Genomic DNA, 18,714 nt, shown 5'->3' on the forward strand with positions numbered 1-18,714 from the left:
TGCCATGAACCATACCCATATAAGACAGCAAACTTAATCTTTAAATGTTGTATATGTTCTGACTGTTCCACTGACCCCTATTTCTCTATCTCTCTCTCATTCCTCAGGCTTTCCTAGTTTCTGTGACACAACAATATTGAATTTAGGTCAACTAATAACCCTACAATGACCTTCAAATGTTCACATGGAAGGAAGAGTCAATCAATGCCCAGTAAACTTCATTGTTGTCTTATTTTAAGAAATTACTACAGCCATCTCAACCTTCAGCCACCAACACCCTTAGTCAGTAGTCATTAGCACCATGGGAAGACCCTCCACTAGCAAAAAGATTACAACCAGCTGAAGGTTCAGATGATGATTAACATTTTTTAGCAATAAATTATTTTTAATTAAGGTATGTACATTTTTAGACATACTACTATTATACACTTAATAAGCCACAATATAGTGTAAACATAACTTTTATATGCACTGGGAAACCAAAAAATTAGTGTGACTCACTTTATTATCATATTCACTTTATTGCGATGGTCTGGAACCAAACTCACAATAGCTCTTAAGATCTGCTTGTGCTTATGTTTAGCATAAAATTTCTACAGGGAATGGGCCTGTGATTTCATTGGTATAGGGAACTCTTAGTGTGGAAACTCTTTCTGCCAGTTTAGATCAGCACATTCTCTGAAATGCATGGTCTTAGATAATTGATGAGCACTGAAAGGTTAAATGATTTGTCGTAAGTCCTGTGGTCAGTACATGTCAGAGGCAGAACTCAAACCTGCATCTAATATCCACTATGCTACACCTCATTTTTTATGGTAGGGCTGATTTCTTAAGCCCAAGACACTTTGATAATTAGAAACTAAATGAAAATAGCTTTCCTTTCTTATGTTCTTAATGAGGCCTCCAGAGACGTGGAGTCAGACTCTGTATTACCTAACTCTTTGTGCCCCCTGAGTGATAGGTACTCGGGTTGGGGGGGATGTTCCCTAGAGTGTTGGGGCAGACCAATTTCATCCTCATCTGGAGGCCAAACAGCCAAAGAGGCTTGAAATTCAGATTTGAAAAGACTTCATCTCTCTCTTACAAAACTCTTGGGCTACAAAAGACAATGGCTTGGACCTCTCCTTTCACATTTGTGGCAGGAGGTCCACTCTGGCACCCTGGAGAGCTGGTCTCTCTTTGGGTTTAATTTTAAATTGCTCCTATCAGGGCTTCTTGGAGACTGGACCCTCTCTCTCATTTTTCTCTGAATAGGTAACAGCTACTTCAATTCCTCCTAAACTTTTCTGTTTGGGGATAATCCCTCTACTTCACTTTGATGTGGGCCAATAGAAATGAGTTGTCATTGGTAGACATGAATGAGAATGGGGTCCCATTTTTTAAAGTTCCACTCATTTCTTATTCATAGTTTCTAGAGATGGGTATACCATATTGATTTTCATACCCTCTCATGTCATTCTTGCTATGGTGATAGACAATAAATGACAAAAACATATTTAAAGCTGTCAGACAAATAAGTAATAAACTAAGCAGCTCACAAATGGCAAGAAACTATCTTTACAATGAGATGCTCATAGGATGAAATAAGTGGCATCGCATCTTTCCCACAGAGATTATCACTCTCTAATGGCAGATGGCTATTCTCTACCAGCCTAGGGATAATTGTCTTCTGAGAGGAGTTCTGAGTTCAGGAAGACTTTACTTCTGTTACTTCTAGCTGGAAATCTAGAACCTAAGACAAGGGGAGGTAGTATTTTTTAGTACAACTTTTCTTCACATGACTAAAAATGGGAAGATTCAGGGTCTAAGGAAAGCAGAGTACATTCAAATATTGAGGTCACATAGAACTGTGACTATACTATCTTTTTGAGTCAATGAGTTTTGGAGTTGTTAAGGAGAGAGGTTGCAGATGATTACTACTTTTGTGACCTTGGGTAAGCTACTTAAATTCTCTTGGCCTCAGTTCTCACATTCATAAAATGCGAGGAGTTAGACTAGATGACTTTTTCTTGATCTATGATCTTGTCATATTATGTCTTGACCCAGTCAATTTCATCTCCTCTGACCCAGCTCCTTTCTTTCCTCATCATCTCCTCCATTCCCTTTCACAAAGAAGATAATTCTCTTACTACTTACTACTTACTACTTACTACTACTATCACTTAGTAGTGCCTTGTTCTTCCTTGTTCAATAATGCATCACAGAATAGAGCTTAGAGATAGAGCGTACTTTAATCATTCTTCTTTACCATAATCATAATACACATTTTATGTATGTTTTCTCATTTGATTATCACAATAGCCCTGGGAGGTGGGTGCTATTATTGTCCCTATTTTATATATGAGGAAACTTGGGCAGAGAAAAAGTGACTTGCCCAGAGTCGTATAGCTTGTAAGTGTCTGAGACTGGATTCAAATTCAGGTATTCCAGACTTCAATACTGACACTCCCTACCCTCTACCACCTAGACGCCATGCAAAATTTCACTTAATCTTTTCTCATTGACTTTTCCCCCTTATTTGTAAGGATCTTCTGAGTCTGAAATTCCCTAACATGCCACAATTAACCTTTCACATTTCATACTGGTCATCAACAGAAAGTTCTTCCATAGGTCTGACCTAAATGCTTCTTTCCATAGTAAAAGTTAATATTCTCTTGTTCTATCTTCAGTAGAAATAAAGATTCTTAGGTCACCATTCTCTTTCTTTTTAGAGACTTGAAGAATTTCATTTATTTCTCCTTCAACCCTCCCTTCTCTCAACTAAAATAACTCTATTCATTTACCTTTCCCCCTCAGTCTTTCGACCTTACCTAATGCTTCTTCTGATGGAGGATCCATTGTTAATATTCATGCAGGTGTGACATGCCAATATCCTCAGCAAAATGTCAAATTAAGACTTGTTTTTTGCTATAACCCTTGAAAACAGCTCTCATTTCTGATAATCTCTAAGGAATCTTCTTAGCCACAGTCTTTTTAAGTTTGGAGGGCAAATAATATCACTTGTGTTACAAATGACAGAATAGATGCCCAAAGAACTTGAATGGCTTCTCCATGATCAGGTAATAAATGTTGGAGCGGAGATATAATCCCCCATCTCTTAACTCCATATCTACTACTTTTTCCTTTTTATCCTGCTATCATCCTTTCTTGCTTTTCAGAAGTGAGGTGCCTGTGATTAGGAAAGAAGCTTCATGGATTCTGCCTCTATGGACTCTCTCCTAAAGCCAGAGCTCTGTTCCAGTTTTCATACTTTCTGAATTTTATTTCCTTTCTAAGGTGGAGTGGAGCAAAGGAGATGAAAAGTAATGCCTCTGAGCTCATTCTTCCTAGAGAGCTCTTTATTAATGTGAGAGTTTTAGTCCCTAATGAGGGACTCACCATTTAATAAGAGAGACAAGAGATCTATGGTTATATACATTAAGATACCATCTGGATAAACCTGAAAATTCAGAGAGAACCCACTATAGCCTATCTCAGCAAGATATCATAGGACCACAGATTCAAAACTGAAAGAAGCCCGGAGGTTTTTTAACCTAGTGCCTTCATTTTACAGATGATGAAACTGAGGACCAGGGAGCCATCCCATAGGTAGTAAGTGTCAAGGGCAGGATTTGAACATGTATCATTTTGTTCCCAGAGCAGGGACCATTTCCACAGTACATGTTACCTCACGGCATCAATATGTGGTATAGACTGGAGAATTGTAATTATGAGTAGGATGAGTCTGGAGAAGTAGAGAGCTAAGGCCACTTTTAAAGGAGAAATGGGCCATGACTTGGTGAAAAGATTGCCATCTGGTGGTCTAAGAGTTGGGAATGAAGCGGGTGATATATTGCTCCATTGAAGAAGTGGATGAAAGTTGAGTAGAAAATGATGGGTAGTTTTGTGTGACTCAAGCGGAAAGTACAGTCTGGATTGTAAAGAGAGGTGAAGGCAGCTTGTTAAGTATATATATAACCTTTGGCAAATCATCTTACTTTTCTGAACCTTTGTTTTCTCATTTGAAAAAGAAGCTATTGAACTAGACAACTTCTAATGTCATTTCCAGCTCTAGGATGAGACCTTCTGAATTTGAAAAAAAAAGGCAATGGGAGAAGCAAAAGCTACAGACTGGCGAAAGAGCTTTTTCCATGGAAAAATCCAAGTTATGGTTGCATAACCATATATATAACCTGAGGAAGGGGTGGGCCCAAGAAAAATTTGACAAACTTTACTATTCACTGTCTTACCCTTCCTTTTTTTTTTTAGACAAAAACACTGTATGTCCATTACCATTTTTTCACAGGATGCATTTCCCAATGCACCTCCCTTTTCCTGGGACCACAATTCCAAATGAGGTTTATTTAGTGTTCTAATCACTATATTCATTCTTCAGCTCAATTTTATAAAATTCCATATAACCATAAATTTCTTTCTGGTTGTGCTAAGTTATTTTTTTGACATGGATGTTCTGTTTCCCCAATTATATAAGTGCAGTTTGAGATTCTCTCTATTTCACTTAGTACAAAGTTTTCTACATAATGGGTGCTCTTTTTATTGTAAAACTGACTGAATCAATCTATATTTCTTAGTTTTCAGGCCCAAATGAAGAGAGATAACTATTCAGAAGTGAGTGAGTTTATTTTTCAAGGGTTCTCCAGCTTTCAGGAGCACCAAATTACACTTTTCCTGGTGTTCCTTTCTCTGTACATTTTAACTCTTGCAGGCAATGCCATTATTGTGACCATAATCAGCATGGACCACCACCTCCATAGTCCAATGTACTTCTTCCTAAGTATGCTGTCTGCTTCTGAGACCTTGTACACATTGGTAATTGTCCCACGAATGCTGGCCAGTCTCACTGGTCTGAACCAGCCGATCTCTTTAGCAGGTTGTGCTGCTCAGATGTTTTTCTTTATCACTTTAGCTATCAATAACTGTTTCCTGCTCACAGGAATGGGATATGATCGTTATGTGGCCATTTGCAATCCCCTGCGGTACACAGTAATCATGGACAAGAAGATGTGTACCAAGCTAGTATGTGGTGCATGTGGCATTGGTCTGACTGTTGCAACAGTTCAGATTGCATCTGTGTTCAGGCTGCCCTTCTGTGAATCAAAAATACCCCATTATTTCTGTGATATTCTCCCAGTAATGAAACTTTCCTGTGTTGACACCTCTATCCACGATATCATCAATTTTATCGTTAGTTCACTAGTGATTGTGGTGCCCATGGGTTTGGTCTTCTTCTCTTATGTTTTCATCATCTCCACCATCCTAAAGATTGCATCTGCTGAGGGGCGGCAGAAGGCCTTTGCTACATGTGCTTCTCATATCACTGTGGTCATTATCCATTATGGATGTGCTTCTATTGCCTACCTCAAGACCAAGTCAGAAAACACCAGGGACCAGGATCAATTGATCTCAGTGACTTATACGGTTTTCACTCCACTGCTGAACCCTGTTGTATACACCTTGCGGAATAAGGAGGTCAAAGAGGCCCTGCGCCGGGCTGTGGGAAGGAAATCCCTATCCTAGAATCTCTTTGAGTTTGGCACAAGGTCAAAAGACAGTCTACTTGCCACAAGCTAGAGAATATCTTTTCTGACTGGACCACTGCACTACAGCATGAACTTAAGCCATGTCAATAGTGGGGCAAGACCAATAATGGCTACTACCTGAGGATAATGATTCTGAAAAGGTGTAGTGGAAAGAGGAGAGGACTTGGAGTCAGAGAACCTGAATTTGAATCTTGAATCAAATATTTACTTGCTCTGTGATTATGGACAAGTCATTTAGCATCTAAACATCAATTCCCTAATTGATAAAATGGAGAAATAATGCTTGAATTGTATACCTTACAGGGTTGTTATGATAAAAACACTTTGTAAACCTTCAAGTAATATAACTAGCAAATTAAGAGATCATGGAATAGTTCATCTGTCAGATTTATGGGTAAGGAAAGAATTTAGGACCAAAGAAGATATATAGAGCATTACAAAATGTAAAATAGATAATTTTGATTATTTAAATTTAAAAAAAAGTTTCTGCACAAATAAAACCAATGCAACCAACATTATAAGGAAAGCAGAAAACTGGAAAAAATGTATCTCTGATAAAGGCCTCATTTCTTAAATATATAGAGAACTGTGTCAAATTTATAAAAATACAAGTTATTCCACAATTGATAAATAATCAAAGGATATGGACATATAGTTTTCAGACAAAAAATCAAAGTTATGTCTAGTAACATTAAAAAATGCTCTAAATCTCTATTGATCAGAGAGAGGTAAATTAAAACAGCTTTTACCTCTCAGACTGGCTAATATGACAAAAAAGGAAAATGTTGTATCTTGAAAGGAATGTAGGAGAACTGGGACACTACTGCACTATTGGTGGAGTTGTGAACTGATCCAACCATTCTGGAGAGCACTTTGGAACTATGCCCAAAGGGCTATAAAATTGTACATACCTTTTCATTCAGCAATACCACTGCTAGGTTAATATCCCAAAGACCTCCAAAAAAAAGAGAGGAAGGGCTTATTTGTACAAAAATATTTATAGCAGCTCTTTTTGTGGTGGCTAAGAATTGGACATCAAAGGGATGCCCATAAATTGGGAAATAGCTAAACAAGCTGTGGTATATGATTGTAAGAGAATATTATTGTGCTGTAAGAAATTACAAACAGGATTATTTCAGAAAAAAACCTGGAAGGACTTATATGAACTGATGCATAATGAAGTGAACAGAACCAGAAGAATATTGTACACGTAACAACAATATTGTTTGATGAAGAACTGTGAATGACTTAGTTATTCTCCATAATACAATGAACCAAAACAATCCCAAAGGACTAATGATGAAGTATACTATCTTCCTCCAGAGAAAGAAATGACATTGATTGAATACATACTTAAAGATGTTATTTTTACTTTCTTTCTTTCATTTTTTTCTTTTGTCTTTTTGTACAAAATGACTAATATGGAAATGTCTAACATGATTTCACATGTATAACCTATATCTGAGTGTTTACTATCTCAGTGAGGGATGAAGAAAAGGGGGGATAGAATTTGGAACTCAAAACTAAATAAAAATGTTAAAAACAATTTAAAGGTGATATAATCAACTTCTTATCTATAATAATAACAATATTTACCTGCATTGTATAATATTTTCCAGGGAGAATAAACTAAGGTTTTTTTCTATAAGTTTGGTATTACAGAGTCAACACACTCCTAAATCTTTGGTCTGATTTTTGTGTCCCATGGCACTTGGTGTTCATGTCATGTGACTGTTCAAGGCTTATTCAGTCACTTCCTACAAACTGTAGGGCTGAGAATATCCTTGTTTGGTGGATTAATTTTTATAAACTTAATACAAGCAATCAGATAATTAGTCAGCATATCTATACCCATACAGGTGAGAGGCAGAGATGGAAGGGCCTTAATATAGAACAAATAAGAGATACAGTTACATGGTGATGAGCAAGACATAATCTGGAAAGCCTAACCTAGAATTCAATGGCTATGAGGGAGATGTTAAGATTAGAGGTTACTAAACTGGAATTTCCTTGAAGGAGGGATGGTGTCCTAAACTCAATTTTAAATTTATTTAACTTTGATCCCTCCTTGGTAACTTACACAGTGATTTGTAAAAATAATAATAAGAAGAAAAATAAATAGGCAATCAGTAAATGTTTGAAATTGAGAAAGGAAAACTAACTTCTCATGACTCTTCCATGACACATACACATACACACATATAGACATATAAACATACATATAAATGTATACATACACAACCCCCAGGTCTGAAATATAAAAGGCTCAGAATAAGTAAGGCTGTAAAACTGGTAGAATTATTTTTCTCCTTTAAAAACATATAATTTTAGACCTGGAGGTCAACCAATGGTGGGTGGGGAGTGGGGGGAGAGAAAGAGAAAAGAGGGGAAATTGAGGGAAAGGGAAAGAGGGAGAAAAAGAGGAGGAGGGGGAGGGAAAGGTAAGGAAGGAGAGAGAGAGAGGGAAAGATGGAGAGGAAAAGAAGAAGAGGGAAACAGAAGGAGCAAAGAAACACTGTGCTCATCAGTGCTTATTCTTGCTTTGAATGGGAAACTTACTGTGAGAGTTGTCACTGCTTCAGCATAGAAAAGGCCTGAGTTCCAATTCTCCCTCTGACATACATTGGTTGTTTGACCCTTGGGAATTCTGTAGATTTTGCGGGGCCCCATGCATAAGTTTCATGCCTATGTAAGACCATAAGTCAGAGCAAGTGGGACTCTATATCGGTAAAGGAAGTTTTCTGATGCAGAGTTCTCTAGACCAAAGAAATGACAGATCTAATGCAAAACAAAAACAGCAAGAAAAAGAGCAAGAACTGGAAAAAAGTTAGTAGGCTGTTGTTTTTCACCATTTGGAACACTAATGTGCTGTTGGTAGAGTTGTGAACTGATCTAATGATTCTGGAGAGCAATTTGGAACTATGCCCAAAGGGTTATACAAATGTGCATAACTTTTGACCAATCAATGCCACTTCTTGGTCTATATCCCAAAGAGATCAAAGAAAAAGGAAAAGGACCTATATATACAAACATATTTATATCAGCTCTTTTCTGGTGGTAAAGAATTGAAAATTGAAGGGATAGCCATCATTTGGGGAATGGCTGAACAAGCTGCATTTTATGATTGTGATGGAATACTATTAGGTTATAAGAAATGACTAGCAGGATGCTTTCAGAAAAATCTGGGAACACTTATATGAACAGATTGAAAGTGAAATGAGCAGAACCAGGAGAATATTGTATGCAATAACAGCAATGTTGTGTGATGATCAGCTGTGAATGACAACTATGCTCAGCAATATAATAATACAAAACAATATTGAAGGACTTATGATAAAAAGTGTTATCCACATCCAGAGAACTAATGGTGCCAAATGTGGATCAAAGCATACTTTCTTACTTTCTTCTTTTGCTCTGTGTTTTCTTTCACAATATAGTTAATATGGAAATATGTTTTGCATGAATGCACATGTATAACATATATCAAATTGCTTGCCTTCTCAAGGAGGGGAACAGGAAGAAGGAAGGGAGAAAATTTCAAATTTCAAATAAAATAAAATGAATGTCAAATAATTTTACATGTAATTGAAAAAATTAAATGAGAAAACAATAAAGATATATTAAATGACTACTATGTACCAGGATTTTGGTAAAATTAGAAAGGGTTGTGAACTTGAAGCTGAGGAGGTGAGTTCAAGTCATGATTCTGCCACTTACTAGTGAGGTGACCTTAGGCAAGTCATTTCATCTCTAGGGGCCTCAGTTTCTCATCTATAAAATGAGGGCATTGAATGACATTCACAGTTTTCCAAGTTCTAAGTCTATGATCTTATGATTTTATGACTAAGATTTGTTCCTAGTGGCACTGATTACCTGCATTAGGCTTTGAAAATAGAATGAGGCAAAGTTCACTGACATGTCTACCCCATGCCACAAACTCTATGACCCTTCTCCTCAATACAAAATTTCTGCCATCTTCAGATTCTCCTATATGCCGAATAGTTTGGCAACAACACCTGAGTCCAAGAACTACCACGTTGGGACCCAAACTGAGTGGGATCCCAAGTAAGCAATCATCATTCTGAAGATTCTTTATTGATGCTATAACTAGGTTGGACAGTTCCAGGGAGTCCCAGCATAGGAGGCAACCTTACCAGTTGTGTCCCTGAGAAAACTTGAAGCTACTGTGGGAAGAGGCTGTGTGCTCATGGGCAAATGGTCCCTATTGGCCTTCCTCAGGTCTATGATCTCTCCACATCATGAGAAAAGCTATTTAATTAGCTAGCATCCTGGGAAAACTACAAGATTGATTTAGGAATATCAGATCCTGCATGCTCATAGTAGCTTTCTTTTCTTATATTGCTTCTGAGATAACCTGAAAAAAAATCTTCTTTTCTCTTGACTGCTAGAAATGAGAACTTGAGGAACCTTAATACTATTAGGTTGATTGGACCTCTGAATTGTTATAAACAACTAATTCAATTCAATGAGAATTTACTGAATGTCCATCAGAAATAATTTGGGTGACCCATAGGGAACTGTAATATATGATCACTGCCTTCGGTGAATTTGCTCTCCATTGGCTGACTCTACTTTCTCTGAATTTCCTAATTCCATAACCTTTGACTATCTGTCTTCCATTCTCATCACCTTAATAAACTTGTTCTCTCAAAGGTGTCCTCATCCTTCATCTTGCTTGCTCTTTCTGCAACATTTAACATTATTGACCATCCCCTTACTCTCCCTTTGTTTTCACATTTCTATGATTATTCCTTCTTTACTTCTCCCTTGGCCTTTCCATTAGGTGTAAGCATCCTTGAATGCTATATAATTGAACATCTTCCACTTTCTCTCTATACTCATTAATAAATAATTAAATCAACAAGTATTTATTAAGCACATAATGTATGCAAAGCATGTGTTAATAATTGGAAATATGAAGACAAAAGTAAAACTCTTCCCTCAAGGAGCTTACATTCTAATGGGGGAGACATCATGTACATATTCAGGTATATGCAAAATATTTTAAAAGTAGAACGTAACCATAGAGGGCAAGATATGAGTAGCTTGGGGATCCAGGAGAAGTCTTCTACTAAAAGTGACGCTTGAGCTGTCTTGTAGAAAATCAGAGATTCCAATAAGTGGAAATAAAGAGGGAGTACATTCCATCCATGGGGAACAGTTTATGCAAATGCATGGAGATGGGAAATAGTTTCATGTGTGAGGAACAGCAAGAAGGCGAGTGGTTTGACTAGGACACAATATTTTTGTCAAAGGATTCGATTTTGCATACCTTTATTTCTTAACTTTGCATATCTTCATCAGTCTTCTAACTTTGTACCTTCTTCTCCCAGCTGACCTTGTATCACCTGCAAAGATACTGGAGTGGTTTGCCATTTCCTTCTCCAGTTCATTCTATATAGAGGAACTGAGACAAACAGGGTTAAGGGACTTGCCCAGGGTCACACAGCTAGTAATTGGCTGAAGCTAGATTCAAACGCATGATGATGAGCCTTCCTAACTTCAGGACCAGCACTCCATCTATTACACCACCTTACTCAATTTCAGGGTGATGCTTCTTTATAGCATTGAGACTCTGTGTCTGTGTATTTACAGCTGTAAATGAAGTTTATCCGCCAAAGTATAGTAATGGGTTCATTTTTCAACATTTTTTTGGTGCTGTGCCCTGGATAAAATCCTGTTCTATAACTAATCAGTGATATTTTTTGGTCTTCCCACATCAAAACTCCTGGGCCCATTTTAAGTAAAGACACATTTTGAAATTGCTGAGTAGGAACTTGGTGAGGGTTGGACACTTGCCTAGGCTCCCTGAATCAGAAAGGTGAAAGTATGCCCTGATTAACACATTATCCCCACTGTGGAGTTTTAATTTCCTTTTCTTAGTTAAATCATGATGTGATTTAGCTCTGCTTTTGATGTGTGTACTGATTTGAAAGCTTGTCCTTCATGGTTAATGGCTTCAAAAAGTTGGGCCTCGTGTTAAACTAGCTTCTGGTGTTAGTGCCTTCTAAACTTTTTATGACTGTCTCTCTGATACACAGTAGGTTTTAAACCTTCCATGATGGAAGTGTGTGGGTTTGTCTTTGTGTGTATTAAGTGGATTTGGCTTGCAGGGATCTTAAAATTTCATGGATACTCTCTTGTTGTGAACTGGATATGTTTGGTATTGACTGAAGGCCTCAGAATCTTCAAAGTTTAGCCACAGCTCTGGTTTCTGTTAGTATTCCCTGAAAACCACTAGCTATGCTGCTTAGATAAGATTCTGCTCTTTGTTGGTTTTATCTGGTTATCTTGAAACTTCCTGATGCCCTGAGCTGATTCTATCTGTCTGTCTTTCTATATCATGTCTATAGACAATTATGGCTGCTTATTTCTTTTGTACCTTCCTCTTTCTGTATTCCAGATATCACTATCTCTATTTCTTCTGAAAGACCAGTATCTTTTCTGTTGAGTAATATAGTATCATGGGAGGAGGGGTACTCCAAAATTTTACCACATCCCTTAAGAAAGATGGAATCTAGCTTTAAACCCATTATAGTCTGCCTGTCAGTTTTTAGAAAAGTAGATTTTTATACTGAGAACAACACTGGAAATAATCCTTTGATCTAGATAAAATAAGTATGCTTTATTTTTTAAATATTATTTTTCAATGACCAAACATTTTTTTCTTTCCCACACCCTTTAAACAATGAAAACAAAAAAAAGAAAAATCATAACAAATATGCATAGTACATAGAAGCAAATTTTCTCATTGCTCATGTCCAAAAATGTATGTGTCATTTGTTGTCTCACTGTAAGAAGATGCATTAGAAGGTGGTGCAGTAGATAGAGCTCCGGCCTTGGAGTCAGGAGGACCTGAGTTCAAATCAGGTCTCAGACACTTGAAACTGACTAGCTGTGTGACCCTGGGCAAGTCACTTAACCCTGATTGCCTCATCAAAAAGCAAAAAAAGAAAAAGAAAAAGAAGAAGATGCATTGGTCCTGTGGTTTGTTATTGTATTGATCAGAGTTCTAAAGTCTTTCAAAGTTGTTTTTCTTTGTAATGTAGCTAAATAAACTATTTTATTTCTGTCTTACTTCACTATCTCTGTCCATGGAAGTTTTTCCAGCTTCCTCTGAAATTGCCCATCTAATCATTTTTCTTGGTTCAGTAACATTCCATTACTTGAATTACTTACTCATACCTCAATGGGTGAGCTCCCTCTTAGCTTTCAGTTTGGGACTACTATGGAAAGAGTTGCTATACATATGTTGTATGAGGGTTTTTTTCTTTTTCTTTGATATTTCAGGGGTATATGCCCAGTAGTGGTATAGCTAGGTGTAAAGTTAGGTACAGTTCAGTCACTTTATAAGCATAGTTCCAATTTGTTTCAAAGAATAGACAACTTCACAGCTACACTAATAATGCATTCATGTGTCTGTTTTCCCACAGTCCCTTCATGAATTCATGTGACTATTTTCCCATAGGCCCTCCAGTGTTTGTCATTTTCCTAGGATGACCAGCCTTGATGAAGGGGAATCAGTTTAAAAAGAAAACAGAGAATTTATCAATTTGAGATCCTTCTTTTCCCATGCTCTGGCCACATTAGGAGAGAGAAAGAGGATCATGCTCTTGAGACTGAAAAAAATGCACTGTCTTGTTCCTGAGATTTTTGGGAAAAAAGACTGAATTTATGACTCCACCAAAAGACTGAAATGTAATTGTTTGAACTCATTTTCATGTAGTAAAAACCATGGCCTGAGCAGTCAGGCATGAACTTTTGAATGTTCAAACTAAAATGGAAACAAAATTGACTTTATCCCAAATTTCATAGTGCAGTTTCTCTGGATTTATTATAGATTGTTAAATTAGACATTAATAATTTTGAATATATTCAACAAGTCCTATTCTTTTGCTCTCTCATGAAGATGATTGGATACAGGAATTCTGTCAAGTCCTGTTCTGATTTTTATCTCCTATGCAATGTAAATGCATTTTGTATGGATCAATTTAGAATATAAGGACATTTTACTGCTTTGTTTTCTTTTAAGGCACTTTTATGTTTGAGTTGATTTATGACTAGAAAGTGTTTAAGCTAAACTCTTCCTTCTTCCTTTTATTTTTCCTCTCCACTTTTTTTTTTTTGGAAAATCAATACTTCATTTTTAGGGAGAAAACTATTAATTGCATGATCATCAGTATAAAAAATGACTTGGTTGAATTAAATTGTTTAGCAAATTGAAGTAAAGTGTATGCAGATTTAGTTGTAATTATCTAGTAGGAATAACAAGGGAAAATATTATTAGTCCAATACATAGAAAGTGTACTAAATTGCAAGAGAGAATGAGTGAAAAAAGGCAAACTAAAACTAATGCTATAATTGAAACACATAAAAAAGGAGTTGGAAACAGAAGTGTTAATCAATTAACAATAGGGTACAAAAAGGAAGGTGAAGTATCACATATATATATAAAGAGAAATGTAGTAATTTACAATAGAAAAAGTCTGAGTTATTAGACATTTGCAAGTTATTGGAATTGAAAACTGAAAATTAGAAGAGAAAAGGATACATAAAAGCACTTAGCTTATCATCTTTGGAAATAGACCTAGTAGTGGTCTTGCTGGGTCAAAAGGTATAGTTTAGAAACTCTCTGGAACAAGAAACTGGACAATTCTTATCCAGAGAATTGAGAAGATTTATACTGATTTTTCAAATTTAATTTTGCAGATATTTGTTTCCTACTATAGATTCAGAAAAAGAAGTTGAAATCATGAAGCAATCTTAGAATTGATCATTTCAATTTTAGATTTCCATTGGCTTTGATAGATTAGATGGAGACAATTGTTATCCAAAGTATGGTTTGTCTGGATTGTGAATAGTAATCTATGGACCAAGGTGTCATACCTCTACAAATTCAATATTAACATTGATAAATAATCCATTTTTAAAAATGTAGCCTTCATGGAATCCTAAAATCGAGAGATTCTGTATTCTTCACCACCAATAGCTAATTGATACTATGGAAGTAGCAAGGAATGTCAAATTGGGAAATATTTGCATGTTGTTGTTTTTTCCAAGTAGATAATTTAGAGATTCATTTAACTAATGTTATCAGCTTGGTGTTCAATACATTCGGTTTTATGGTCTTTTAAAATTTAATAATGTGTAGTTGCTTTGTGTTGATCAATAATTCAATAGTCATTATACACTCATTCAGATCTTACTGTATGCTAGGAAGCATGCTAGTTATTGGGGACACAAGGCCAAAAGTGAAACAGTCTCTGTACTCAAGGAGCTTACATTCTAATGGGAAAGAAATCATGGATATATAAAATATATACAAGTTCAAAATGAATACAAGGTGATTATGGTATGGAAGCCAGGAAAACTAGAAAAGGCTTCATGTAGAAGTTGACACTAGAGCTGAATCCCTGGTTTTAGCAAGGGTTTAAAGAGTGAGTACCTTCAAAACATAGAGAATAGGCAGTAAAAAGACAGGGAGAAAAGTTATGGTGGAATGTAACTGCAAGGAAGTCATTTATAAATTCTTGGCTTCATAATTTTGGAAAGAATTTTATTGCTGGGAGACATGGCACACTCCTTCTGGCTAATGATTCTCTAAATGTCTATATCCTGGCATGTGAAGTGCTAATTCTGTTTTGTTAAGCACTCAAAAGACAATGTATACTGTAAAAAGATATTCTAGATAGTAGGTGTAAAACATAATAAATGTAAGGAAAAAATAGAACATTCTTAAAGTGCAGTTTCAAGTACGGCAAAGAGCAGCTGGCATTAACTAATCATGATCCCAAACTGTTGACTTTAATTTCTTGTAGTCCAATAGCAGGAAGAGATCATACCATTTTATAACTAAGAAACTAAAGAAAAGGCAGCTCAGGTGTCTGAAATGTCCTGAATTTTAAGCCTGAAAGTCAATTGAAATCTAAATGCTCCCAAATATGTTAATGGACATCAATATTCCTCTCAATGTACTAATTTGAAACTTGGGTATGGACTTTAGAGTTCTATACTATGAATGGAAGGCTACATGGATTTTTATACATTTAGACAACTGGATAGGTGCTTGTTTATGAAAAAATTCCTAAATATATCTGAGTCCTATTCCCACTCCCCACCAGATGAGAAGATGACACTTTATAGTAGTTTCATTAAAGAGCTTATCTGATACTAAATTCATTCAGATCTTCTAACAAGCTTTTTCTTGTGCAGTAATGACTAGACAGTGCTAACTTTAAAATCACAAAAATCATGCCTTGAAGATACTATAGTTCACAAATACTGTAAATACATGGAATGCTATCAACATTTTATACGGAAATTATAAAGATGGAGTGTAAAAATACTCCAGGAAGTTATAAAGATACACCAAGGAGAACAATAATCAGTAAAACCCAAGAGAATCAGCTATAAATTCCTATATCCAGTGTAAGATCATCCCAAAAGACTTCTAGCATCCCAAGGAAGCATGGAGTGGAAGCAAGTTACAGTAGAGAGAAGATAAAGTCCAAAATGGTCCAGACCCACTGCAAGATATAGGGCCAGAGTAGCACTCATTGTAAATTTATCTAGATACATCATCTGTAGCTGGAGATAGGGTTAGAGGAGTGTCCTGACCTAGTAATCAAAGCCCAACCCAGCATCCAGGTAGCCCAGGTTTGAATCACACCAGGAGACAAAGAAATCAGGGCCAAAGACAGCCACAGAACTCAAGCTCAGGGATGGCCTACCCACAGCTTGCAGGAATATAGAAGTAGAGTTTGACTGAAGCACAAGTCCTCAATCCAGAAACTGAGGTAAGATACATGAAAAAAAAAACAGAAGAAAATGCCAATGAAGAAACAACTTAGACTGAAAGAAGGCCGAAGAGTAAATCCAGAATAACTCCATAAGTCCACATAGAGTCTCAGAGATAAGAAAACCTTCACCACAGAGACTAAAGGAGAACATGGAAGAAATTTATAAAAAGATATACAAAATGGAATAGCTGGAGAAGAAAGAATGGCAAGAAGAATTTATACTTTAGAGATGGTGGTAAACCTTGCTCAAGAATTGAACTTCCTGAAAATTAGAATGGTGCAAAAGTAAGCCAGTCACTCCATGACACAACTAGACACATTAAAACAAAATAAAAAAAAAAGATTGGGAAAGAAGAATAAAATGTAAAATATACATTTTTGAAAATTAAAAACTTACCTGGAAGCTAGTCAAGGAGGGATAATCTAGAAATAAGCAAATTACCTGAAAATCATGACCCCCACACAAAAGTTTGGATACTATAATTCAAGAAGTCATAAATGAAAACTGCCCGGAAATCTTAAAACTAGAAGGAAAGGTGAAAAATAGAAAGAATCTACCAGTCACCTAAAAGATTCTCCAAAATGAAAAATCCCAGGAATATCATAGCCAAAATTCAGAACCTTCAGGTCAAAGAAAAAATACTGCAAGCATCCAAAAGGAAAGAATTTAAGTACCAGAGAACAACTATTAGCTTCATACAAAGCCTGGCAGGTGCCAAGGAGAGTTGAACTTGGAATATTAAATCCCCAATGGCCAATAATAAAGGCTCACAAACAAGAATGAACCATCTAGGAATAATCTACACAATATCGTCCTATAAGGGGGAAATGGCTCTTTTGTGAAATAGAGGATTTCCCAGCATCCTTGTGCAAAAGCCCAGAAATGAGTAGATGTTTTGAATTGGAAATAAAAAAGACAAGAGAAACATAGAAAGGTATCCACATTTGAATAATTGGAAGAGACTTTGTCAGGAATTACATGTTAATAGGGGAAGATGAAACAAATGTCCTCTTAGAACCCTAGAATTTTCAAGGGCTACTCACCATCACCTCTGTCTGGATCTTTTGAACTCTCAGGTGTAGAGTACCAAAAGAAAAGAAAAGCAGTGGGTAGATCACCTACTGGTGAAGGAAGAGGGTTTTTTTTACTCCAGAATGAAATCCACTTGAAAGTGAAAAGGTCCTTCCTAGTCTTGATTTCCAAAGTGTCCATGTGTAGTCATTTTTTGGCTCTTGCTAATAGGACTTATCTGGGCCACTCTTCCCTGACCCATCAAATTTCCCCAAACAACTCTAAGGATTGGCAAAATGATTTTTTCTATGTTGGACTAACACCTTTGTTCCTTTCTCTCATCACATTTCCAAAGACCTAAACCAGACCAACTGCTGGACACATGGTCTGGAGTCCTTCCATAGGGACCAAGGAATTTTTTTTCTATTCAATAGCCCTGAACATCACGTTATCAAGCAGATTATGTGTGAGTTAACAAAGGGAACACTTTACCCTAATAGGACAGAAATTCTGTGTCTACGTGCCTGATTCCCCTGGCAACCTTACAGATAGTATTAACTGCATGTGAAGTCAATAGGTTTCAAAATTAGCCCAAACAATGAAGGTTCTGTTAAACTAATTAGAAAACTGTCTAGGCCTTGATAAGCATGGAGGATGGGAAGTGGGTGGCATCTTCATAAGTCTTACCTGTATCATCGTCCTAATATTCAGAATTATACTTGGCCATTTCCCTCTTATGCCTTCAATAATCATACACCACTTTTCAGCCTACCCAAAAAAATTAGGTCCACCTCAAAGTCCTTGCCATTTAAAAATATCATTTGTATATCATTGACTATGTTAACCACCTCAAGTTCTTAGATTGTGAAGATGGTCTTGATTTCTGGGACAATTTCTCTTGTCCTCAAGAAGAACAAAACATGGGGAATGTGGAGTCAATACTCCAAGCCTGACTTGTTTGGTGATGTATCTAGAAAGCTTTCCCTTCTCATAGGGAGGTATAAGTAGGGTAGATATTGACACCCTGAAGGATTGTGAGAATATGTCTTTCCTATGTGAAAATTTGCTGACCCTAGCCAGAACAAAGTAAAGCATTTGCTCAAATTGTTATAACCAAATATTCATTAATTTGTACTTTTTTCCTGATTATTTCAAACCCACCTCCTTGACAGCTGATCTTCAAAGATTTTGTATGCCTTCTTTCATCTCCCAACTTTATATATGTCCATCAGTTTCCTAACTTTTTACCTCCTTCTACCACATAACTATGTATCACCTTCATTTGATTTTTTATCTATTCAAAAGATTACAAAAAGTTTATCTTTGCTCTAACTCAGGGATG

General features: G+C 36.4%; 1 protein-coding gene and 1 pseudogene across 1 annotated transcript in view; one reads left to right on the forward strand and one right to left on the reverse strand.

Annotated features, from left to right (window-relative positions):
* Window positions 1-5,517, forward strand: part of LOC114026374 — a 64,067-nt pseudogene extending 58,550 nt beyond the window's left edge.
* LOC114026397 (olfactory receptor 10J1-like) overlaps window positions 1-18,714 on the reverse strand; it is a 267,452-nt gene that overhangs the window by 131,734 nt on the left and 117,004 nt on the right.

Source organism: Vombatus ursinus, unplaced genomic scaffold, assembly GCF_900497805.2.
Source record: "Vombatus ursinus unplaced genomic scaffold, bare-nosed wombat genome assembly UNPS02014838.1, whole genome shotgun sequence".
Classification (NCBI taxonomy): domain Eukaryota; kingdom Metazoa; phylum Chordata; class Mammalia; order Diprotodontia; family Vombatidae; genus Vombatus; species Vombatus ursinus.